General features: G+C 38.3%; 2 long non-coding RNA genes across 3 annotated transcripts in view; one reads left to right on the forward strand and one right to left on the reverse strand.

Moving 5' to 3' along the window:
• LOC131506431 (uncharacterized) overlaps positions 1 to 25,262 on the reverse strand; it is a 203,183-nt gene that overhangs the window by 5,391 nt on the left and 172,530 nt on the right. For both annotated transcript variants that reach the window (XR_009258934.1, XR_009258933.1), the window contains exon 5: positions 7,687 to 7,784. This is a non-coding gene — a long non-coding RNA (uncharacterized LOC131506431). The remainder of the gene's footprint in view (positions 1 to 7,686; positions 7,785 to 25,262) is intronic.
• Positions 9,787 to 25,262, forward strand: part of LOC131506430 (uncharacterized) — a 62,002-nt gene continuing 46,526 nt past the window's right edge. The window contains exon 1 of the long non-coding RNA XR_009258932.1: positions 9,787 to 10,195. This is a non-coding gene — a long non-coding RNA (uncharacterized LOC131506430). The remainder of the gene's footprint in view (positions 10,196 to 25,262) is intronic.

The following is a 25,262-nucleotide window of genomic DNA, read 5'->3' on the forward strand; positions in this document are numbered from 1 at the left end:
TTTCCAATAAACTTAAATAAATTTAATAAATTAAATGTTTTCTGTACAATGACGCTTAAGAGCAAGAGCCTTTAGTAAGGCATAAAAATAAACATTACCTAGTCTAACTAGTAAAACATGGTTAGAGAAAAATTTAAATATGTGTATCAATCCCTCTAAAGATGATTATTGAAGAACATTTTAAAAACGTTTTTGTAATTGGATTATCTAAATGACTATCAACAGAACTTTAGTTGTACTGGCATGAAAAGAGGGCCACATGAAGTTGTCAGGGAAAAACGCAAGCTGTAGAACAACATATACAATAAGATTTGATTATGTATGCTGAACATTGTTAGAAAGCATATGATAAAAGCACGAATAGTGTTTACCTCTGAGGAAGTTGATAAATGGAACATGTGCGTTTTTTACAACCAATATTAGTTTTATTATGAATAAGCAAACAATTGTAGCTTATACTTAGAACACAACAATCTACAGTATATTCAGGTTGAATAAATAAAATATTATTGAATAAATAAAAATTATTTACAGATTTAATTTGCTCACTTGAAGAGAATGGTGAGTAAATGTAAAGGTTCCAGGGGGTAGGGGATGCTACAGCTAAACTATTAACAACATGTAAAACATAATATGTGGGTGACAAAGTAAAGGAGCTAAGATTACTTATTTGAAAGTAGGACATATGGGAGTGATTTCACAATAACCATTTTGTGAGTGGTTACTACACATAATGCCCCCACTGGGATGGCAATGAACAGAAATCCCAGACTCATGGAAACTTGGAAAAGGTGTGTGTAATTAGGAATCGGGATCTGTCCATGATCTGGAAGGCAGACCTCTGGACACAGCCCAGGGACAACAGTTGGTCAACACGTGAGCAGATATTCTGAACATGGAACACGTGGGGCAGCAGAGGTGTGGGCCAATCAGAAGGGACACAGGCTGTCACACTGGGGGAGAGTCCTAGAAGCCCATTTATGACAGCATTAACCTTTTAGTTGCTGGACAGAGATCAGCTAGGGGATCACATGGCATAGGTCTGGGCGGTACTCAGTGAGCCATGGGGCTATGTCCTTATAACAATCCTATTTTTCAGGGTTTGTAATGCTTACCCTTACTAGTTTTTCATATTCTAGAATTTGTTATTAGATGGTCTGCTCATGAAGTATGTGTTACATTAAGACACTACATATGTATTAAATGAAAATACTTGTAGATTCCAATGGCTTAAATTGTGGTTTTCTCCTTGGGTTTCTCTGCCTCTTTAACTCCCAGTCATGTAAATATCTTTGTAACTACTCTTTGGACCACTTTTACCCTGAATAAAATGGCCTACTTGGATGTCATTCACCTTAGCTACTTTGGCACGGTTTCTAGAAGTTGGTATTTCTTTATAATAATGACTTCACAAACATGGGGAGTTTAGAGATGTCCTCGGGGCTACTAGTGAGTTTTGCTATTGTAACTTTTTACTTTAAGAACAGCTAAAATGTTTTAAACTATGTTAGTTAACAATGTATTTATTTGGAAATATAGTTCTTGGTGGGCCCTTCACAATAACATCTTAATTTTTCTATAGCATTTCACAAGACACTTGGTATATAATATTTCATTTACTTATTGTAACAATCTTTTGAAATAGATAATATTATTCATATTTTATAAATAAGGAAACTGAGGCTCAGAGAAATCAAACTATTTGCCTAAATGTACATGACTTGTAAGTTGCATAATTACAGCTGAAAATCTGTGACTTTTTTCTACAAATCTAATGTTCTTTCTACAGCATTCCACTATCTTATGAGTTTGCTCTTTTTTTTTTTTTTCATTTTTAGCATTGACTACAAGTAACAGTTATACTTAGTTTGGCTTTCAAAGAAGATGTTTTAAAGGATTTATCAATTTTTAATGGACTAAAACCCTTTTCCTTTCGGGATGTAATAAAAATTCTCAATCACATAAATGTTGATTAGTTGATTTTATAATATTGAATAATAGCCTCCATTGAGAAAAATGTATCAATGCACTCTCATTCCCTTCTTTCACATCCCATTTTCATTAACAAACCTAAAATATGCGATGTGGTATGAATTCCTGTATGTATTTGATAGTCCATTGGGGTTTGTGCTATATATCCCACAACTGTCACCACCCTCTAACCTACAGAAGCTGATGCCTGATGAATTCTAGATTTTTGCATAACAGAAGTCAATGGCCACAAGTCCATTTGGATTTTAATAATTCAGAACAAATTTAGTACAATTAGAGTGGGACAGTTCCATCTTACCTGGCAAAATAAGAAAAAGGTAGACAAACAATTAATTTGGTTAACTCAGGAGTATTTTAAATAAAGACTGAAATTAAAGTCTACTGATTCCATTCATCAGTGTAAGCACTGTATGTCCAAGGGAAAAATCATGTGCAGATGACAAGGATTTGTTTATTTTCTTTCCATTAACAGTAAAATATAGGCACTTTTGCAGCCAAAGAATCATATGCTATATATCTATGGAATATGAAATGTCTATTAGAATATAAAATATCTTGTACTATTGTGATGGCTAATTTTATGTGTCAACTTGATTGGGCCAAGGGAAGCCCAAATAGCTGGTTAAACACTAATTTGGTTCTGTGAGGGTATTTCCAAAAGAGGTCGGCATTTGAACAGGGAGACTGAGTAGAGCAGATATCCACCCCCCCCCCAACCCCCCCCCCCCCGCCCCGCCCCGGCCTGTGAGTGGGTGTCATCCAGCTCACTGAAGGTTGGAACAGGACAAAAAGGTAGAGGAAATTTGGATTTGCTCTCTGCCTGCCTGATTAAACTGAGAATTAGATCTTCTGCCTTCAGCTGTCCTGGTTCTCAGGCTTCCACACTCGGACTGGAGTCTACATGACCCACAATCACCCCTCCAGTTTCCGGGCTCCCAAACCACACTACTGTCTCTCCTGAGTCTTTACCTCGCAGATAGTAGCTTGTTGAGACTTCTAAGCCTCCATAATCAGGTGAGCCAATATCCTACATTAAATCTCTTTCTACATATAGATCATAATAATATATCATTATACTTATAAATTATATATCTAAAAAGAGAATTAATGTAAGAGATGTAATTATATGTTATATATAATTATATGTCTAGAAAGAGGTTTAATATAAGATTTAAAGGTATTTAATATGGCATTAATTAATGCATAATATATATTATATATATATATATCTTATTGGTTATGTTTCTTGAAGAATGCTGCCTAACACAACCATAAATATCCTTATTTGCTGGCTGTGCTGGACTGAATAATAATGCCTCCAAAAATGTCTATGTTTTAATCCCAGAAACTCGAGAATGACCTCATAGAGCAAAAGGGACTTTGCCAATATGATAAAGTTAAGGATCTCCCTATGGAGAGATTATTCTGGTGGGCCCTAAATGTAATTACAGGGTCTTTACAAGAAAGAGGGAAAGGGGGATTTGATTGCAGAAGAGGAAGGTACTATGATGCTGGAAGCAAGATGCTATGCTACTGGCTTTGAAGATGGAAGAGGGGCCACCTGCCAAGGGATGTGCTTGGCTTATAGAAGTGGGAAAAGGTAAGGAAATGGATTGACCCCTAGATCCTCTAGAAGGAACCAAGTCTGCTGACAGTTTGCCCTCAGTCCCATGAGACTGCTTTCGGACTTGACTTTCAAAACTGTAAGATAATGTAACTACATTGTTTTAAGCTACTAAGTTTGTGACAATTTGTTATAGTAGCAGTAGAAAATAACACAGTGGTGGAGCCTAGTCTGGATTTTGTACTCTCCTGATAAAATCCCTATATTCTGTCTTTTAGACATTATACATGGTACATTTGCTCCTGGACATTTTAATCCCATAACACGGAGGAAGGCATATGGAGAGGCCCAGGCATAGACCCAGGGCTTGATGAAAGTCTCACTCAAAGCTGGAAACATTCCAGGGGAAGGTAACTGTGGATCTATGGGTCTGGTTGGGCTCTAGGCAAGCCTGCCTTGCTGAACCAGTGTTCAACAGCCAGTCCTTGGGAGAGAATTGTCCAGCCTGGGTGCTGCCCACTTACATATCAGTACACACAAGCAGATCACGGATGGATAAACCAAGAGAAGAAGTCACATTCTCTGGTAAAATATGCCTATAAAGTACGATCAATTACTGGACTCGTCTGATCAAAGGAGACAGACATGCAGAATAATGAAGCCCAGGAATTGCCCAGAGAAGGAATTTAGCATAATTTAAGAGAGAGTTTTTTGGGTACAATTTTAACAGAGAAGAAATACAAGAAATACAAAAAAAAAAAAAAAAAAAAAAAAAAGTATAACACCTGAGGTTTGGGAACACATGCTTTATTCGCCCTGTGCAGCATCCTTAGCTTTTGCCAAGTCAGAAATGGCAAGAGAATGGTGACCATCAGCCGGCTACTCTCTCGGCAAGCAGGCTGACCACAAAGGAGCTCGATCATTTTAGGGTGGATTTATCAACTCTCACTTCTTTTTTGATGGCTTAAGACTCGGTAAGCTGTTTCGTAAACCAATAAACCTAAACTGCAAGCACAGAGTCTACATTTCTATGTGATAATCGGTTTACCCCTGGGCACTCTGACTTTGTTTGACACACCCGCTGCTTTGCCTTGTTTCCCTCTGAGTCATAATCTACTTGAGATGCTTCTGAAGTAACTCTATTGTAGCCCAACGATTTAGAGAGACTTCAGGATTCAAGGTTTTCACCTTTGACTCCCAGCTGTCTTTTTCCTATGAAAATGGGCTGGGGATAAATTTAACTGATACGGCACTCAATCATTACTCATTTTTGAATCTCCTAAGAAGTGTGGCCAGTCAGCTTATAAAGCTGTAGGGTAAGTTCTGTCTTAGAAGGATCCTTGACCACAGATTCAAATAAACCTCACAGAGGCAGTTTTGTGCATCTTCTATACCTGACAACGTGTTTGAGTCCTAAAAAACCAAGTCATTTTCCAAGAAGATTTTCAGCCCAATGAGTATAGACGTCTATTGGACTCTGCTATCAGTCTGTAGTGTTTGACCGGAAATGGACACAGAGGGAACATAGTCCGTGCTCAAGCCAGATTGCTATTACACATGTAGGAAGGACAAAGCACAAAAGGGTTTGAAGTGCAGTGCCTGTAATGAAGACTTTGTGTAGCCTATGATGGAGGCAGCTCAAGGGCACGCGGGGCACTGTGGAACACCTGGGAGAAGGGCTTTGAAGCACGATGTCAGCACTTCCGTTTGATCTGTACTACATGAGACATCACCTAATACTCTCTGTTCTTTCATTCAATGCCCTGATTTTTGGCTCTTTCTGGATCTCTACCTCTGATCATTATCTCCTGCTTCTTGGCAGAGAGAAGAGGCATTCAGGTGAGAGAAAGCATGGGCAGAAGGGGACTCTCGGTATAAGGATGAGACCGGTTTCTGGGAAAAATTATTTTTCTTAATTAAGAGGCAGATAATTCAGGTTGAACACATGGTGGAGAGGGTGAGGACCTGAGTGGATGTACCATTGTGGATCTCAGGTCTCTGAGTGTTTGGAATTAGTATCAGTGATCATCAAATACGTGCCAAGAATATTACCATTGTTTATAGATTGAATAAATACTATACGTCAATTGTGCTACTAATTTTCAAATATAACAAAATATAAATTCATTTTTAAACACTAGTAAATTCAAATGAACTTAATGCTTTTCTACTTTTCATTTGTTCCTCAACCTACCACATAAAAGTAATAGTACCATCATCTGGACATCTGTAAAATAAAGAGGTTATTTTTTGTTGTTTGTTTTTTACCCTTCAGATTCTGGAAAAACAGGAATAGACAAATTATGACACCTTGAAGGATTAAATGCTTTTTGGATAAATGGAGCCATATTTTTTTCAAGTACATATAGATATTCTGTCCACACAATATAAACCTGCCATTGGATGAATTTTGTTCATTCATGAAAATGAATGCATTAGGGAATTAAACTAGTTTCTTTCTTTCAAAACCAGTTGTCATCAGGTGCATCATTTAAAATGAAAACATAAACATTTCTTTTTTTCCTCTTAGAAAAATAGTAGATATTTAAAATATAGATATAGATAAGAAAAAGGGGGCAATTTCTCACAATTACACCACCCTAGATATTTACTATTAATATATTAATATCTAGGTATATATCCTTCTAGAACCTTTTAAATATACATGCTTATGTATGTTATTAAAACAAAAAAATGTTTTTCTAGGTTGTATTTATAGCCTGTTGTATTTTTTCCTTCATTTACCAACTTAGGATCAACATCTTCCATGAGAAGACATGCTGTTAAAATCCGGAATTCCCTACTAAATAATTTTCTTTAAAAAAAAATTTTTTTTTAATGTTTATTTATTTTTGAGAGAGACAGACAGACAGAGCACGGGCAGGGGAGGGGCAGAAAGAGAGGGAGACACAGAATCAGAAGCAGGCTCCAGGCTCTGAGCTGTCAGCACAGAGCCCCATGTGGGGCTCGAGCCCACAAACCCTGAGATCATGACCTGAGCCGAAGTCAGGCTCTCAACCGACTGAGCCACCCAGGCGCCCCCTCTACTAAATAATTTTCAAATAAATCTGTGATTGAGGTAAATTCCGGTTTCTAGAGACAAGACAATTCTTATGTTTCACTTTGAAATCATGCTTGGAAGGTATGACAAGTTAATGTGACTGCACAGATTTTTTTCCCAACACAGCTTCCTCCCAACTAAATAATTATAATTTCTTTCCTTATGCTACATGTTCTTTTGTGCTTTTTATTCTTTGTCTGTGATTAAAACCTTTTTAATTAGGAGCTAGAGAATTCACTCTAATTTAGGGTTCATATAAAAATCAGTGGCCTGGACTTAACAATTCTAATCTTTCACTACTTATGTTCCTCTACTAGGGTGCTTTTAGGCAATACATAGCTTCCTATTTCTAGAAATAAAAGGTTCTTTAAAAGCCTATTAAAAGGGCCCTATTGATATCAAATAGCACTCTAGTATTACACAGATTTTAGTTTAAATGAGATAGAACCATGTTAACTAAGTTTCCTTTAATAAAAATACAAGCTTGCAAACGCAGATCTGTAACATTTCCACAAGCTGTAACCTCGGGAAGGGCAAACCACATCTTCAGAAGATAAATTTCAGACTGAAAGAATAATGGAAGGGACTCCAAAGAGAATTTAAAAAAAATAATTAAGCGTATTAAAATTATATTTATGGAGCAGCTGACAGGATTATACTTATTGCCTTTGGTAAAATGGCTATTAGTGATTATAAACACTACTTATAATGGCAAATATGTTCTACGTTGACTAGTGACCAGCTATTAACCAATGCAAGAGACAAAATGAGAACTAGAAGCCTTGATATAAAGACTTAGGTAATATCTCTCTAAAAGGGGATTTTCAAAAACCCAAAGTCATTTATTAGAATGAAAATGAATTTGGCAGAAAGTACACTGGCCCACCTGGAAGTCAGAGATCTGAGTTTTATTTGGCCACCGCCACGGATTCACCACGCAATCCCTCATATATCCCATTATCTCCCTGGATGAGAGTTTACTTATCTTTAAAATGAAATGATGGAACTAAGGGCTCACGAATATTCCATCAGCCCTGACATGCTCTGATCAGGGTACTATCATTCTTACCAGTGTCGCAGAGACTGTCACCTGCTCCCTCCAACATCCATTTTTTCCCTTCCTCCTTAGAAACCAATCTTGATACTTTTAACAGGGCATAATTTGTCCTGGAATAAAAGACAACATTTCTCAGTTTTCTTGTAGCATGGTGTGGTCATGTAACAGATCACACCATGGAACTAAGGTCATAGAACTAAAACAATTAATAGAAGCAAACAAACAAACAAACAAAAAATAGAAGCAAATGAGTTGGCATGGGACTTTGGGAAGCTAACTGAAGCTTTTTCCTCCTTTAGGTCCAAGACTCAGATGCGCTGGCTTAAGCCAGAGAATCACCTTGGACATGAACTGACGTTGAGAATGGAAGCCATTGCCTAGATGACAGAACAAGGGCAACATCCTGGGTCTCCCTAATGATACCACAGAGTCACCATATATGTCCTGGTGGCCTGTTCTGTGCTGCTTTTACATGAGAGAGAAGTTCACATCTCTCTTCTTTAGGCAATGACATTTTTTTTTTCTGTTAAAGGCAGCTATATTGAATTCTAATTGATGCAGTCAATAAAATGTGATTACTCGTTGTTGTAAAATAACTACAACTACCAATTATTTTGCACTTAGTAGATGCCAGACACAGTGCTAAGTGTTTTATGGACATTGCTTGATTTGATTTGCACAACGAGAATACTTATGAGTTAGGTATTATTATCTATAATTTACAAATGGGGAAATGGGAGCTTAGAAATATTAAAGAGTATCTACAAGGCCATGTAGCTTATGTGACAGAGCCTAGATTCTAAACCAGATTGGGATGATTCCAAAACTTATTTTCTCAATCAATATCACCAGTTTAATGCAGTCATTATTCCCTGTGGGTCAAAGATGCACAAAGAGCACAATGTTAGCTAGTATTTCAAGAAAGCCTTATACAATTGTCAAGACATAGACAACATTAAATGCAATCTATTTCCTGAACAAAATGAGGAGACAAAGATCCATCATGGTTACTATAACACTGATAATAACCGTCCCCAAACCTTACCTACCTAGGTCATCAAACATTTTACCTTTATGAGGTCAAACATAGAAAGTAACATTATCTAATAGTAAAGATTCTGTTGGGGATTAAATATGACGATGTACAGAAAGTGTGTAGTAGAGTACCAGGTTCACAATAGGTGCTCAATAAATGGTATCTTGTAGCATTATTATTTAAAAGATCCATAGTGATGTTGTGAAAACTTGGGAGAGTCAGAAATATTAGGTTCAAATACAACCTCTGCAACTTGGTGATTATGTGGATACAGTCCAGTCATTTAATTTTTTGGCATGTAGTTTCCTAAGGAATGGGTTACTTATCTTACAGAATTGTGATCGAGGACAATCGAGGCCTTCCCGATGGCCGACATGTTTCAGAATCCCAGCAAATGGAAACATTAATATTTACTATTGTCCTCACAGGATTTAAATCAACTTATTTGCCAACAGTTCTTTTCTTGGAGGTGGGGGTGTCGCCCAACTCCCATGGGAGAGTGTTTGCTGTGGGTGTGGCTGCACTACAGCAACGTGTGTCTGGAATTAAGAGGCTACTGAGGTTGGCTTCAGCTGGAGGCTGCCGGCTGCAGTACCTCCTGTGGCAAGGCGGCACCCTGGGCCCTTCTGCTGGGCCTGCCTGACTGCTTTGCAATTCAGGTTTGTCTCGTTCAATTTTTGTTTCTGTATATGAGATGGTCTCCTTTCTACCTTTGCACTATAGCCAAGGCCATTCCATCCTCGGTGGGGCAGCGGAAGACTTTGCGGTCCTTGTGGGAAACAGAGCATAACTGCTGTGGGAGAGAAGGACCAGGCCAACTGTGACTGTACACAGAGGGCACTCCATGTGACAGCACGGTCATGTATTTGTTACTCGTTCTCTTGGCAAATCTTCACTTTCTTGAGAAACTTGTTTCATAGAAATCAAATAAGAAAATAATACAGAGTGAAAACAAGGCTTTTCTTAGGTAAATAACACTTAATTCCTTCTGACACTAACAATTTATTTAGAACGCTATTAGAAGTTCTAAAGTTATTAAGTCAAAACCTCGTGCAAAGTTCTAAACTAGTAAAAAAAACAAAAACAAAAACAAAAAAACCATTTTCCCGTCTCCCCTTCCTCCTTTCCCCTCCATGCCAGGTGTTTATCTCAGGTCTAAATATCCATAATACCACTTTTTCCATTTTAAAATTCCCAAATTTGTCCTCCTCGCTGATGGAAAAAAGGGTGACTCTAAACTCCTGCTTCTAGGCTGCTAGGGATTAGATGGAATGCACTGGAAGCCTGGAGAGGACAGGTGACTACTGACTCTACCCTTGCACATCACAGCTCTCCTCTCTCAACCTACTGCCCCAGGAAAGGCATGCTTTGCCTGTGTGGGAGGGAGCTGAGGAAGTCTGAGCCATCCACAACCGACCATCTGAAATCACTTTCCCAGGGAGCCGAAGACGCACATGGCCAGACACTGCTCTGCTTTTCAAAGAGGTGAGTCCTCTCTTGTTTCCTAACTGCCACTTAAAAACTCCAGACAAAAATTAAACTGTTGGTACATGCAACCGAGCCTTAGCATGGAATAACTTCTTTCAAAGAGATAGCAGTTTTTGGGGGTGGGGGTGGGTGGGTTGCTAAATTGTGATGTGAAATCAAGGTCAATTTTCTTTGATAATAAATATGTATAAATCAGAAAGGCTGATAATACTACAACAGGAAAAGAATGTAGAGCATTTGGGGGCTTAATTGTGCTTCCATTCTTTTTTACAACTGTGTACTTTGAAGGAAAACGCCAAGTTCTGTTTAGGTTTTTTGTTGAAAATAATTTCCAAAGACCTACCTTACCTGAGTCTTTCTCCTGCTTTGCTTTTCTATTACCATTAGAATTACCCTGCCGGGTATTAGAATTAGAATTAGAATTAGAATAAGAATTGTGCCCCTGCCGGGATATCACAAACAGCAGTGGTGTTTGCTTACTTCTAGCCCATTGCACATCTTCTTTAACCTAGAATTAACCATGTTTTATTTAAATCATCAGTGAATTAACCAAACTGCAAAAAGAATATTTTAATCTCTGTTCAATGGGTTTTCTCTGATCTAGAAAAAAATATGCTTTATGATGGAACTCATGAAAACTAATACATGGGGCGTCTGAGCGGCTCAGCTTGTTAAGCAACCGACTCTTGATTTTGGCTCAAGTCATGATATCGTGGTTTGTGAGTTCGAGCCCCCCGTCGGGCTCTGAACTGACAGCATGGAGCCTGCTTGGGATTCTCTGTCTCCCTCTGTCTCTGCCTCACTCCCTCTCTCTCTCTCCCTCTCTGTCAAAAAATAAAAATAAAAATAAAAATCAAATCAAATCAAATAAACAAACTTAAAAAAAGAAAACCAATATTTATCTCTGGCTTTCCTCTGCTCTGAATGTTGTGTGACTTTTAAGGCATTCAAAGATTTCTAAGCCAGTTTATACCTTGACTTTTCTTAGAACTCTGTAGTTTCTTTTGTGGTATCTGAAGACTGACCTGGGCATAGAGTTTCTGTGCGCATGCAAAAAGCGTGAGCGCCAAGACCAGAAACCAAAGTCCACACGCCTGTCTTCCCGTGGCAACTTCTGTCCCCCACACTGGGCCCACGTCACAGCCCCTGGGGTTCCAAGTGAGCAAATGGCAGCCTTGCTTTCTTTTTGCTCCTGGGCATGAGTTGGTTGTGGTCACACTCACACAGTCATCCTCACTGGGGTCACCTTTCCCCCTCCGGACCATGTCCCCAGGTCTCCCCGCTTCCTGGCCCCTTCTTTCCCTTCTGCCTCAGTTTCCCAACATGCTCCTGGTCTTTAAAGATCCCAATGGTTATGACTCCCAAGGAAGTCAAATGACTAACATGTACGCTATAATATCTTTCGAGTGAGATGGCAAATATGGGAGAGAGAAGGGTTAAAGATTTACCTTGGACAAAACTCAACTTTGGAATTTTCATACATTTGTTTATATATTAGCTCCTGTCTACATGGGTGAAGGTAAGGGAGAGGAAGGGAGGGGCTGGTGGCCAGGAGAACAGAGGGAGCTCAGAGGCCTGGGATCTGGGCTAGGCTGGGCGGCCAGCTAGCTCCTCCTTCAGACAGACAGTCTCCTCCACTCCCTCCTTCTCAGCTCTGGCCCTTACATCAGAGAGTGTGGAGTAAGCACTTTCTCTCACTGCCGGGGGGGGGGGGGGCATTTACGAAACTGGCTCGTTCTCCACACACCCCACCCCGCCCCCAACAACCCCGCCTATTTTTTTTTTTATTATTATTTTATTTATTTATTTATTTATTTATTTTTTAATATATGAAATTTACTGTCAAATTGGTTTCCATACAACACCCAGTGCTCATCCCAAAAGGTGCCCTCCTCAATACCCATCACCCACCCTGCCCTCCCTCCCACCCCCCATCAACCCTCAGTTTGTTCTCAGTTTTTAACAGTCTCTTATGCTTTGGCTCTCTCCCATTCTAACCTCCTTTTTTTTTTTTTTTTTTTCCCTTCCCCTCCCCCATGGGTTTCTGTTACGTTTCCCAGGATCCACATAAGAGTGAAACCATATGGTATCTGTCTTTCTCTGTATGGCTTATTTCACTTAGCATCACACTCTCCAGTTCCATCCACGTTGCTACAAAAGGCCATATTTCATTCTTTCTCATTGCCACGTAGTATTCCATTGTGTATATAAACCACAATTTCTTTATCCATTCATCAGTTGATGGACATTTAGGCTCTTTCCATAATTTGGCGATTGTTGAGAGTGCTGCTATAAACATTGGGGTACAAGTGCCCCTATGCATCAGTACTCCTGTATCCCTTGGATAAATTCCTAGCAGTGCTATTGCTGGGTCATAGGGTAGGTCTATTTTTAATTTTTTGAGGAACCTCCACACTGCTTTCCAGAGCGGCTGCACCAATTTGCATTCCCACCAACAGTGCAAGAGGGTTCCCGTCTCTCCACATCCTCTCCAGCATCTATAGTCTCCTGATTTCTTCATTTTGGCCACTCTGACTGGCGTCAGGTGGTATCTGAGTGTGGTTTTGATTTGTATTTCCCTGATGAGGAGCGACGTTGAACATCTTTTCATGTGCCTGTTGGCCCCCGCCTATTTTTTTTAATCACAAACTGGAGTGAGGGGAAATACTCATTGTTGGGAAGTTAGCTCTTCTCACAAGGTCAGTTTGTGCCTATTACCCACTGAGAAGAGAACAATTTGAGCAAATGATCACATTTAATTAGAAAAAGAATGAGGCTTAGCTCATAATGACAATGGGCAATTTGAGTAATTAAAATTATTTTAGAAAAGCATTGATTTCTTCTAAATTAAAATATGCCCAGAAGCAATATATATATATATATATATATATATATATATATATATATGTGTGTGTGTGTGTGTGTGTGTATATATATATATATATATATATATTCAGATAACTTTTTTGTTATTCAGTCTTTCTCATTTTAAACCACTTGTGAACTGACTGTTCCATTTATGCGAGAGGATGTTCTATATCTCAGAATAATAATTGAAAATGCCCCCATAAATACTTTAAATTTATGAGGTTCTCACTGGCTAAACTACAATTCCTTTAGTGTAACAGCTGAAGAAAAGCATAGAATTCTAGAGAAAACAGTTCTTGGCTTTAACTTCTTTATGTTCAGCAGCCTTATTATTGTCAAAATTCCCCAAATTAAAATGCAAAACTCCACTTCTTGGCTGGGCTCGGTTACTTAACCTTAATAAAATATAAGAGTCTGTTTCATTAATCGGAAACATACCAGACACAGTGCATGAATTTTATCTTCCACTCTGTCCTTTGTATTTCAGAATGATGATAATAATAATAATAAAAATCCTAGGATTTGGCAGCCAGACAATTGTGTTCTCTTTGCTTCTATCATGTTCCTATGTAAAATGAATTTCTCAGACAGACTAAATGCCTTAAGGGGCAAAAATTCCAATGATCCTCTCCCCTGGAAATCTTTAAAAATAGAATAAACTTTCATTTGTCTGGGTGTGGTTTAAGCGCCGTCTGTCTTTGGCAGAGGGATGGTTTAGTTGACCTACTGATGTTGCTTTAAGCTGCATGATCACTTAGGGGGAGAATTTTCCTTTAATCCTTGCCAGATTTAATTTATCACAACAATGCATGCTCTTACAGATGTAGTAAAACAAAAAAGGGGGTGCAATCTTCTTTTCCACTGTAAAGTAATAAAACAGTTTCTCAAATTTGAGAAACTAAGATTAAATCAAGAAAATGTCTGATTTTTTTCCCCCTCTTCAAACTTCTACTGAAAGATAGTGAAATATGATAAATAGCATGCTATTTAAGACAAGACGTTTTCAAACAACTGGACCAAATCAACAAAACGGAACCATATGCTTCATGAAGACCACCTTCATATTCCTCACAGGAACCTGAAGCTGGGCATCTGGACAGAGGTGGGGGGAGGCACTGACCATGCCAAGGGGTGCTGATGGGCACTGACGGAATGGGGAGTGGGAGAGGGCTGGGGAAAGTGCTTTCACAGATACGGAACCACCAGTGTCAGCCCAGGCCCTTGTTATATGTGTGTCATGTGCCCTCCTGTTGACCGCCCAGACACTCTGTGGACAGCCACAAATTCCCCAGAAGGCCAACCGCACCCCCCTCCCAAACCCTTGCACCTGGAATCATTATATAATGAAAGTTTCCACTTTCCTCAGAAACACCAAGGGAAAAAAATAGTGTTATTATGTCAGTACGTTGCTCATTAACACATATACACACACGGAGGCCTAAGAGTGGGTCAGTTTTTTTAAAACTATTATTTATAGTCAAATTCTAAGTCAAATGTATTCAAGTGTTCACCAATTCCTTCTCTCTCTCTCTCTCTCTCTCTTTTAAACTTTATTTTGAGAGAGAGAGAGAGAGAGAGAGAGAGAGAGAGAGAGAGAGAGAGAGAGAGGCAGAGAGACAGGGAGACAGAATCCCAAGCAGGCTCTGTCCTCAGGGTTTGATCTCAAGAAGGATGAGATCATGACCTGAGCAGAGATCAACAGTCAGACGCTTAACCAACTGAGCCACCCAGGCACCTCTTTTTCTTTCTCTTTCAAGAGAGAAGCCAAAGTTTGTTTTTAACCATCAAGCTTTATTTAGGTATTATTTACTTATCTGAAAATACACCCGTTGTATGTGTGGAGATCAATGTTTTTTAGTGAATTTATAAAACTGTGTAATCATCACTACACCCCAGTTTTAAAATGTTTTCCTGCACTTCAATAAGTTCCTCATGTCCATTTGTAGTCAATCGCCTCTCCGATCCCCAGCCCCAGGCCAAGCACTGACTGCTTTCAGCTCTACAGATATGCTTGTTCTAAAAATTTTATACAAAATTGTTTCTCGGCCTTTTGGCTAAGATCATGTGTAAAAATTTTACACAAATCAAATAATACAACAGGGGGTCTTTTTTTGAATGCTTCTTTCACTTAGATGATTTTGATGTTCACCTGTGTTGTATATGTGTCAGTAGCTGATGCCTTTTTATTGCTGAACAGTATGAACAGTATGCCAATGTATAGATGTACAGCATTGCTTTTGTTATCAGTTCACTAGTTGGTAGACATTTGGGTTTCTGATTTTGGATTACCATGAATACGCTGCTGCGAACATTCAGATGCAAGCCTTTGTGTAGATTTAAGTTTACACTGTTCTTGGGTAGATAGCCAAGAGTGGAATTTTTATTCCAGATGCTAAGTTTATATTTAACTTTTTAAAAGAAACATTGCTTTCCAAAGTGATTGCATCATTTTACATTCCCTTCCGCAATGTATGAGGATTCCAATTGTTCCTTGTCAACACTTGTTATTATCTGAATTTTGATTAGAGCCATTCTAGAGTGCGTGAAGTTATGTCTTACTATGATTTTGCTTTGCATTTACCTAAAGATTTATGATGTTAAGCATCTTTCCAAATGCTTACTGGATATTTTTTATATTTTCTTTGGGCAAATGTCTATTCATATCCTTTACCCATTTTTAAATTGGGTTGTTTGTTTTAAAGTTTTATTTTTTATTTGAGAGGGACAGAAGCAGTATGAGCGGGGAGGGGCAGAGAGAGAGGGAGAAAGGGAATCCCAAGCAGGCTCTGTGCTGCTGACTCAGAGCTTGATGTGGGGCTTGAACCCATGGAACCGTGAGATCATGACCTGAGCCAAGACCGAGTTGGATGCTTGACAGACTGAGCCACCCAGCCACCACAGGGTTGTTTGGTTTTTTTATTATGAGTTGTAGATGTTGTCAACTGAAAGGAAGGCACTCAGGGTAGGTTAGTAAATGCTTTATTCATTGCCTTAGTAAGAACACAGCCCAGGAAACAGTCCTTCGCATTGCTCTGAAGAATAGCTCTGGAGTTATAGGGGATTATATGTCAACAGGGGAATGGGGTTTACACGCCTGCAAACACTTGTCCAAATATTTGTGTGTCACAAGGCATACGGTTTGGTTGATAAAATTAAGGTTTACTGATTTCCACAAAGACATGTGTAAGACCCCTAGGTGATCTTAATAAATTATGTTTCTATCATAATTGATTATTCAAAAATATCATTTGCATGCCTCTGCTTAACTGATTTTCCAGTTCTTCCTGTTATGTTTTTAAGTTTTTATTTTTAATTTCAGTTAGTTAACACACAGTATTATATTAGCTTCAGGTGTACAATACACTAATTTAACCCTTCCATACATCACCCTGCATTCATCACAGGTGCACTACTTAATCCCTATCACCTAGTTCACCCATGCCCCCCACCCACCTCCCTCCCTTCTGTCAGCCTTTGTTCTCTACAGTTAAGAGTCTCTTGGTTTGCCTCTCTCTTTTTTGTTTCCCCTTTCCTTGTTTGTTTTGTTTTTTAAATTCCACAAATGAGTGAAATGATATGGTATCTGTCTTTCTCTGACTGACTTATTTTGTTTAGCAATATAATCTCCAGGTCTGTGTCATTATAAATGACAATATTTCATTCTTTATGGCTGAATTATATTGCATTATATAATGCATTGATAGGCATTCTTCTTTTGTTGTTGTTGTTGTTGAAGTTTCCTTTTTCTTAATAATTTATTTATTTTTTAATTTACATCCAAGTTAGTTAGCATGCAGTGCAACAATGATTTCAGGAGTAGATTCCTTAATGCCCCTTACCCATTTAGCCCATCCCCCCTCTCACAACCCCTCTAGCAACCCTCTGTTTGTTCTCCATATTTAAGGGTCTCTTATGTTTTGTCCCCCTCCCTGTTTTTATATTATTTTTGGTTCCCTTCCCTTATCTTTACCTGTATTGGATCTTAAAGTCCTCATATGAGTGAAGTCATATGATTTTTGTCTTTCCCTGACTGACTAATTTCACTTAGCATAATACATTCTAGTTCCATCCACGTGGTTGCAAATGGCAAGATTTCATTCTTTTTGACTCCCAAGTAATACTCCATTGTATATATATATACACTTCTTCTTTATCCATTCATCCATCGATGGACATTTGGGCTCTTTCCATACTTTGGCTATTGTCGATAGTGCTGCTATAAACATTGGGGTGCATGTGCCCCTTCGAAACAGTGCACCTGTATCCCTTGGATAAATACCTAGTAGTGCAATTACGGGGTTGTAGGGTATTTCTGTTTTTAATTTTTTGAGGAACCTTCATACTGCTTTCCAGAGTGGCTGCACCAGTTTGCATTCCCACCAGCTGTGCAAAACATATTTCTCTGCATCCTTGTCAACATCTGTTGCTGCCTGAGTTGTTAGTGTTAGCCATTCTGTCAGGTATGAGGTGGTATATCTCATTTCCACCACTTCTTCTTTACCTATTCATCAGGTGATGGAAAGTATGGCTGTTTCCATCATTTGGCTATTGCAGATAATGCTGCTATAAACATGTATATCTATCCCTTTGAATTTGCATTTTTGTATTCTTTAGGTAAATACCTGGTAATGCAATGGCTGTATCACAAGGAAGTTCTATTTTTAACTTTTTGAGGAACCTCCACACTGTTTTCCAGAATGGCTGCACCAGTTTGCATTCCCATCAACAGTGCAATAGGGTTCCCCTTTCTCCACATCCTCACCAACATCTGTTGTTTCTTGTGTTGTTGATTTTAGCCATTCTAACAGGTTGGGGTGGTATCTTATTGTGGTTTTGACTTGTATTTCTCAGATGATGAGTGACATTGAGCATCTTTTCATGTATCTGTTAGCCATTTGGCTGTATTCTTTGGGAAAATGTCTATTCGTGACTTCTGCACATTTTTTAATTGGATTATTTGGTTTTGGGTGTTGAGTTTTATAAGCTCTTTACATATTTTAGATAGTAATCCTTTATTGAATATGTCATTTGCAAATATCTTCTCCAATTCTGTAGGCTGCCTTTTAATTTTGTTGATGTTTCCTTCCCTGTGCAGAAGCTTTTTATCTTGATTATGTCCTAATAATTTATTTCGTTTTTGTTTCCCTTGCCTCTGGAGACATATCTAGAAAGAAGTTGGTAAGGCTGATGTCAAAGAGGTTGCTGCCTGTGTTCTCCTATAGGATTTTTATGTTTTCATGTCTCACATTTAGGTATTTAATCCATTTTGAATTTATTTTTGTGTCTGGTGTAAAAAAGTGGCCCAGTTTCATTCTTTTGCATGTAACTGTCCAATTTTCCCGACATCATTTTTTGAGAAGACTTTTTCCCATTGGATATTCTTTCCTTCTTTGTCAAAGAGTTATTGCTATAGGTTCATTTCTGGGTTTTCTATTCTGTTCTATTGATCTAGCTGCCTTTTCCCCCCAATACCGTACTGTTTTGATCACTACAGCTATGTAATATAACTTGAAGTTGGGAATTGTGATGCCTCTAGCTTTGCTTTCTTTTCTTTTTCAAGATGGCTTTGGCTATTTGGGGTCTTTTGGGTTCCATACAAATTTTAGGATTGTTTGTTCTAGCTCTGTGAAAAATGCTGTTGGTATTTTGATAGGTACTGCATTAAATGTGTAGATCTCTTTGGGAAATATAGATATTTGAACAATATTTGTTCTTCCAATCCACGAGCATGGAATGTCTTTCCATTTCTTTGTGTCCTCTTAAATTTCTTTCATCAGTGTTTTATAGTTGTCAGAGTACAGGTCTTTCACCTCTTCGGTTAGGTTTATTCCTTGGTATCTGATTTGTTTTTGGTGCAACTAAAAATGAGTTTGATTCCTTAATTTCTCTTTCTGCTGCTTCATTATTGGTGTATAGAAATGTAACAGATTTCTGTATGTGGATTTTGTATCCTGCAACTTTATTGAATTCCTTTATCAGTGCTAGTAGGTTTTGGTGGAATATTTCAAGTTTTCTATATAGAGTATCATGTCATCGGCAAATAGTGAAAGTTTTACTTCTTCCATACAGATCTGGATGCTTTTTATTTCTTTGTGTTATCTGGTTGCTGTTGCTAGGACTTCCAGTACTGTGTTGAATAATAATGGTGAGAGGAAACATCCTTGTCTTGTTCCCCACTGTAGAGGGAAAGCTCTCAGTTTTTCCCCACTGAGGATGATATTAGCCATGGGTTTTTCATACATGGGCTTTATATGTTGAGGTATGTTCCCTCTAAACTTACTTGGATGAGGGTTTTTTTTTTAATCACAAATCGATGTTGTACTTTGTCAAATGCTTTTTCTGCATCTATTGAAATGGTTATATGGTTCTTATCCTTTCTTGTATTAATGTAGTGTATTATGTTGATTGATTTGTGAATATTGAACCGCTCTTGCAACTCAGAAAGAAATCCCACTTGATCATGGTGAATGATTTTTTAATGTATTGTTGGATCCAGTTTGTTAGTATTTTATTGACAATTTTTGCATCCGTGTTCATCAGGGATATAGCCTGTAGTTCTCTTTGTTAGTAGTCTGTACCTGGTTTTGGTATCAGGGTAATGCTGGCCTCATAGAATGAATTTGGAAGTTTTTCTTCCTTTTCTTTTTGGAATAGTTTGAGAAAAATAGGTATTAACTCTTCTTTAAATGTTTGGTAGAATTCGCCTCTTAAGCCATCTGGCCCTGGAATTTTGTTTGTTTAGAGGTTTTTTGATTACTCATTCAATTTATCTGCTGGTTTATGGTCTGTTCAGGTTTTCTATTTCTTCCTGTTTAAGTTTCATAATTCATATGTTTCTAGTAATTTATACATTTCTTCCAAGTTGTCCAATTTGTTGGTATCTAGTTTTTCAAAGTATTCACTTATAATTGTATTTCTGTGAGTGTTGGTTGTTATTTTTCCTCTTTCATTTGTAATTTTATTTATTTGGGTATTGTCTCTTTTTCGATAAGTATGGCTAGAGGTTTATTAAATTTATTATTTTTTTCAAAGAACCATCTCCTGGTTTCATTGATCTGTTCTATTTTTTGTTTGTTTTTTTTGTTTTAGTTCCAATATGATTTATTTCTGCTCTAATATTTATTATTTCCTTCCTTCTGCTGGCTTTAGGCTTCGTTTATTGTTCTTTTCTTGTTTCCTTAGGTATAAGTTTAGGGCGTTTATTTGAGATTTTTCTTTCTTCTTTAGGTAGTTCTGTGTTGCTATATACTTTCCTCTTAGGACCACTTTTTTTCTGCATCCCAAAGGTTTGGGCCATTGTATTTTTTAAAATTTTCTTCTTTGATTTCCTGTTGATCTATTCATTGTTTACTAGCATGTTGTTTAACCTCCATGTATTTGTGGTCTTTCCAAATTTTTTCTTGTGGGTGACTTCTCATTTATAGCATTGTGATCAGAAAAATTTGAATGGTATGATTTCAAGTTTTTGGTATCAGGGTAATGCTGGCCTCATAGAATGAATTTGGAAGTTTTCCTTCCTTTTCTTTTTGAGGCCTGATTTGTGACCTAATATATGATCTATTCTGGAGAATGTCCCATGAGTACTTGGGAAAAATGTGTATTCTGTTGTTTTAGGATGGAATGTTTTGAATATATCAGGTCCAGTGTGTCATTAAAAGCCATTGTTTCCTTCTTTGTTTTCTGTTTAGATGATCTGTGCATTGATGCAAGTGGAGTGTTAAAGCCCTCTACTATTATTGTATCAGTATCAATTTGTTCCTTTATGTTTATTATTGTTTTATATATTTGGGGGCTGCCATGTTGGGCGAAAAAATATTTACAGTTGTTAGATCTTCTTGTTGGATTGTCCCTTTTATTATGGTGTAATGCCCTCCTTTATTTCTTGTTACAACCTTTGTTTTAAAGTCTAGTTTGTCCAATATAAGTATTGCTTTCTTTTGCATTCATTAGTGTGACGGACATTTCTCCATCCCCTCACTTTCAGTCTGCAGGTGTCTTTCAGTCCAAAATGAGCCTCTTGTAGGCAGCATATAGATGTGTCTTCTTTTTTGTCCATTCTGACACCCTAGGTCTTTTGATTAGAGCATTTAGTCCACTTACATTCAAAGTAATTACTGATTTATATTTACTGTCATTTTATTACTTGTTGTTTCTGAACATTTTCTGTAATCCTTTCTTGTCTTTGTTAGTTTTAGTCTCTCCTTTGCACTCAGTGAGTTCCCTTTAATATTTCTTGCGGGGCTGGTTTAGTGGTCATGAACTCCTTTAGTTTTTGTTTATCTAGGAAACTCTTTATCTCTCCTTCTACTCTGAATGATGGCTTTGCTGGACAGAGTATGCTTGTGTTTTTTCTATTCAGCAGATTCAGATTTTTCCTATTCAGCACTGTAAATATATCAAGACATCCCCTTCTGGCTTGCCATGTTTCTGTTGAGAAATCTCCAGTAAGCCTTATGGGTCTTCCCCTGTAAGTTAAGGATGGCTTTTGCCTTGGTGCTTTTAAGATTTTTTTCTTTTTCACTATATTTTGCAAATTTACTTATAATATGTCTTGGTGTTGACCTGCTTTTGTTGATTTTGATGGGAGTTCTCTGTGCCTCCTGGATCTGGATATCTGTTTCCTTCCCCACATTAGAGAAGTGTTCAGCTATTACATCCTTAAGTAATTTTCTGCCCCCTTTTATTCTCTCTTCTTCTTCTGGGATTGTCATTACGTTTGATAGAGTCACTGACTTCCCTAAGTCTATTCTCATGTTCCATAATTCTTTCTCTCCTTTGTTCAACTTCATTATTCTCCATTATTTTGTCTGCTAGGTCACTAATTTGTTCCTCTGCTTCTTCCAGCCTGCTCTTCATTGTATCAAGCCTGTTTCCAATCTCATTTTTTAAACTCTTTTATTTCTGTGGTAAGGGTATCCCTGATTTCTATCCTTTCTCAAGCCCAGTGAGTATCCTTATGATTGTTGCTTTAAATTCTCCATCAGGCATGTTACCATATCTATTTTGCTTAGATCTCTGGCCATGGCCTAATCTTATCCTCTCATTTGGGATAAATTCCTCCATCTTGGCATTTTGTCTAGGTCTCTGCCTTCATCTGTGTATTAGAAAAGACAGTTATGTTTTCTGCTGTTCAACATAATGTCTTTATGAAGAAGAGCTCACGTAGTGTCCACAGCCTGGCACTTCAGGGAGTGTCTCTGGTGTGTGCTGCCTGCACTCTGCTGTTGTGTTGTGGCTTCTCTGTCCTTCAGGCTGGTCGTCTGCAGAGGCTCTCCTCGCCTGTTGTGGGCAGTGTTTGGTCCTTGGCCTGAGTGTGGTGAGCTTTAACTAGGTGTGCTCTGGTCTGCTTGTGAAGTGATATCTGATACTACTTTCAGGAGAACTAAGGCCCTGCAGAACTCTCTGGTTGGGAGATGTGGTGTGGGCAGGGGTTTGTGCTGGTTTTCTGGGGGAAGGGCCCGCCCCATTGGGATAAAGGCAAACTTGGCAGAGAGGGGTAGTTTCACCACAGCACATGGGGTTGGGGCTTGGTATAAGCAAGTCAGGCAGCCAGTGTAGGTGCTGGCCTGCTTCCTGCAGGTGGCTCTACTTTATGCTGAGGGGTAGGAGAGGGAAATGGCTCCAGTCAGCTCCTTTTTTCCCTTAAGAGGTGTCTCCATGAACACTGCCTCTCAGAGACATGCTCCAAGAAATCAAATAATTTCCCAGCTGTGTACCCCAGGCGTTTTTCACATCATTGTTTCCATGCTGTCTGCTTCCGGGGTTTTTTGCCTGCCTACTTTCCAGGAGCAGCACAGTGCCCTCCGTGCTCTATCTCAGTCAAACTGCTGACTTTTAAAACTCTAGACTTTAAGCCCCACTAGTTGCAAGAACTCACGAAATTTAGCCCCTCTCATTTCCAAGCCAATGGCTTTGGGGAAACTTTCTCCTTGTGCATTCCCCTGCATGCTCCTCTCTCTGTCACTCTTCTCTGTGTCCATGGCTCCCTCCTCTCCACAGTACCCACGATCCATTTCTCCCCTAAACTACATCTCTGCACTTCCTATCATCCTTCATGTGGCCTCTTCTCTCCCGTTAGTCAAGGAGGTTGTTCTGCCAGGCTTCAGGTCTATTTCTGGGGTATTTAGGATGATTTAATAATTATCTAGTTGTATTCATGGGATGAGACAAGCCTCAGGTCCTTCTACTCCACCATCATCTCCCCTCTCCTATAAGCCAGTCCTTCCTGTTATTGGTATCTCCTTCAGGTATCAAGGAGTCACAGAAGGCACGGGGCATGGAAAGGTCACAAAAGGCTGACATCAGTCACCTACTACAGTTTTAGTGTACAATGTTCTTCATAGATTATGGATACAAATCCTTTGTAAGATACATGATTTGAAAATATTTCCTATCAGGCTAGGGCTTGTCTTTTAACTTTAATGGTATCTACTGAAAAACAAAAGTTTTAACATTTTGATGCAGTCCAATTTATCAGTTCTTCTTTTATAGATCATGATTTTAATGTTACATCTAAGAAATCATTGCCTAACACAATTTCAAAAATATTTTAGCTCACATTTCCACTAGAATTTTTACAGATTTATCTCTTACATTTAGGTTTATGATCCGTTTTTCGTTGATTTCTGTGTATGGTGTCCTGTAAAGATTTAAGATTATTATTATTGCTTTCTTTGCATATGAATATCCAATAATTCCATTGCCATTTGTTGAAAAAAATGTCCTTTCCCCATTGAATTTCTTTGGCTCTGTCAAAAATCAATGACCATAAATATTAGGTTTATTTCTGAACTTTCTATACTGTTCCATTGACCTATATGTCAATTTTTATGCTGGTCATACTGCCTTCATTATTGTAGCTTTATAATAAGTTCTGAAGTTTATAATAAGTTGTGAAGTTCCCCTTTGTTCTTTTGTAAGTCATTATCCCTGTACTACTTCTTCCACTGTAGGCAATGGTTTAATTTCTAATCCTAGAAGATTATGAAAGAAGAGATCATCTTCTCCTTTACACTTCTCTCATGTGTTAGGATCTTCTTACTGGCTCTTATGTAAATCAGTTTTTGCAACATAACATACCACCTCAGAACTAGTGGCTTAATAGAACACACATTTATTTAGCCCACAACCCCAGGAGTCAGCAATTTGGGATGTGCTCAGCTGAGCAATTTGTTTTTCTCTGGCTCTTTTTCATGTGTCTGTGGTCAGCTGCCAGCCCCTTTGGTAGTTCTCCTTCCGGAGGTTGACTGGATGGCAGCTGGGGCAGTGGTGGGTAACTGGGTCATGTGTTTCTCACCATCCACCAGGGTAGCCTAAGCTTGTTTCCATGGTGGCAGAGTACCAACAACTCTAGAAGGAAAACTTTTCAATTCTCTGCTAGCGTATCCTCTGTCCCATTGGCCAAAACCAGTAACAAAGCCAAGACTAACAATAATTTGGAAGAGTTTTGCCAAAAGTGAATACAAGGATGTATGAACTAATCGAAGGTACTGCTGGGGTCAATCTACCACAGTTTTTGGCAACATGGTGAAATTACCTGCTTCAAATATGAAGAGAACCAAGTTTCTGAGTATGAACCAATCAAAATTTAGCAAACCAGTTATTTCAAAATAACAGTTTGGGGTCATTGGGACTTATTCTTCCACAGATTTCCAATCCATAGAGCCCACATCTCATCCAGTAGCTAACACCAAAGACTAAGGACATAGGGAAAGAAAATGGTTCCTTATAATTTTCCTTAGGATCACAAAACTTTTAGATTGGGGAAACTAAAAGAGTCCAAAATATTTCCTCAATTAGAACATTTAGGGACCTTCAATTCCAACCCTTCCTATCTTAACATGATTTACTTTTAGAACAGAATAATCTTAGAGATCTTCAGGATCATAAAGACCAAACCTGAAGGTTGTACCTTAGAGCTTCATTGAAAGGGTAGTGCTCTTTACCTGACTAAGTCTAAGCACCAGGGCATCCTGACATTAGGATTCACCACTCCTGTATAAATAATCAAACCACACAAGTGTTTTCCTGTATTTTTTCTGGAAAAAAACATCACAAGCAGCTATCAGCGTTTTGGTAGGAGATGAAGCTTTAATTCCTAATTCATAATAGTCAAAATTAATTCATTTTTATCTTTTTTCTCACTATCTATGTTAGACTCTCTGCTGCCATCACTGTTATGAAAACATTTGGAATA

Source organism: Neofelis nebulosa, chromosome 3 (genome assembly GCF_028018385.1).
Source record: "Neofelis nebulosa isolate mNeoNeb1 chromosome 3, mNeoNeb1.pri, whole genome shotgun sequence".
NCBI classification, from domain to species: Eukaryota; Metazoa; Chordata; class Mammalia; order Carnivora; family Felidae; genus Neofelis; species Neofelis nebulosa.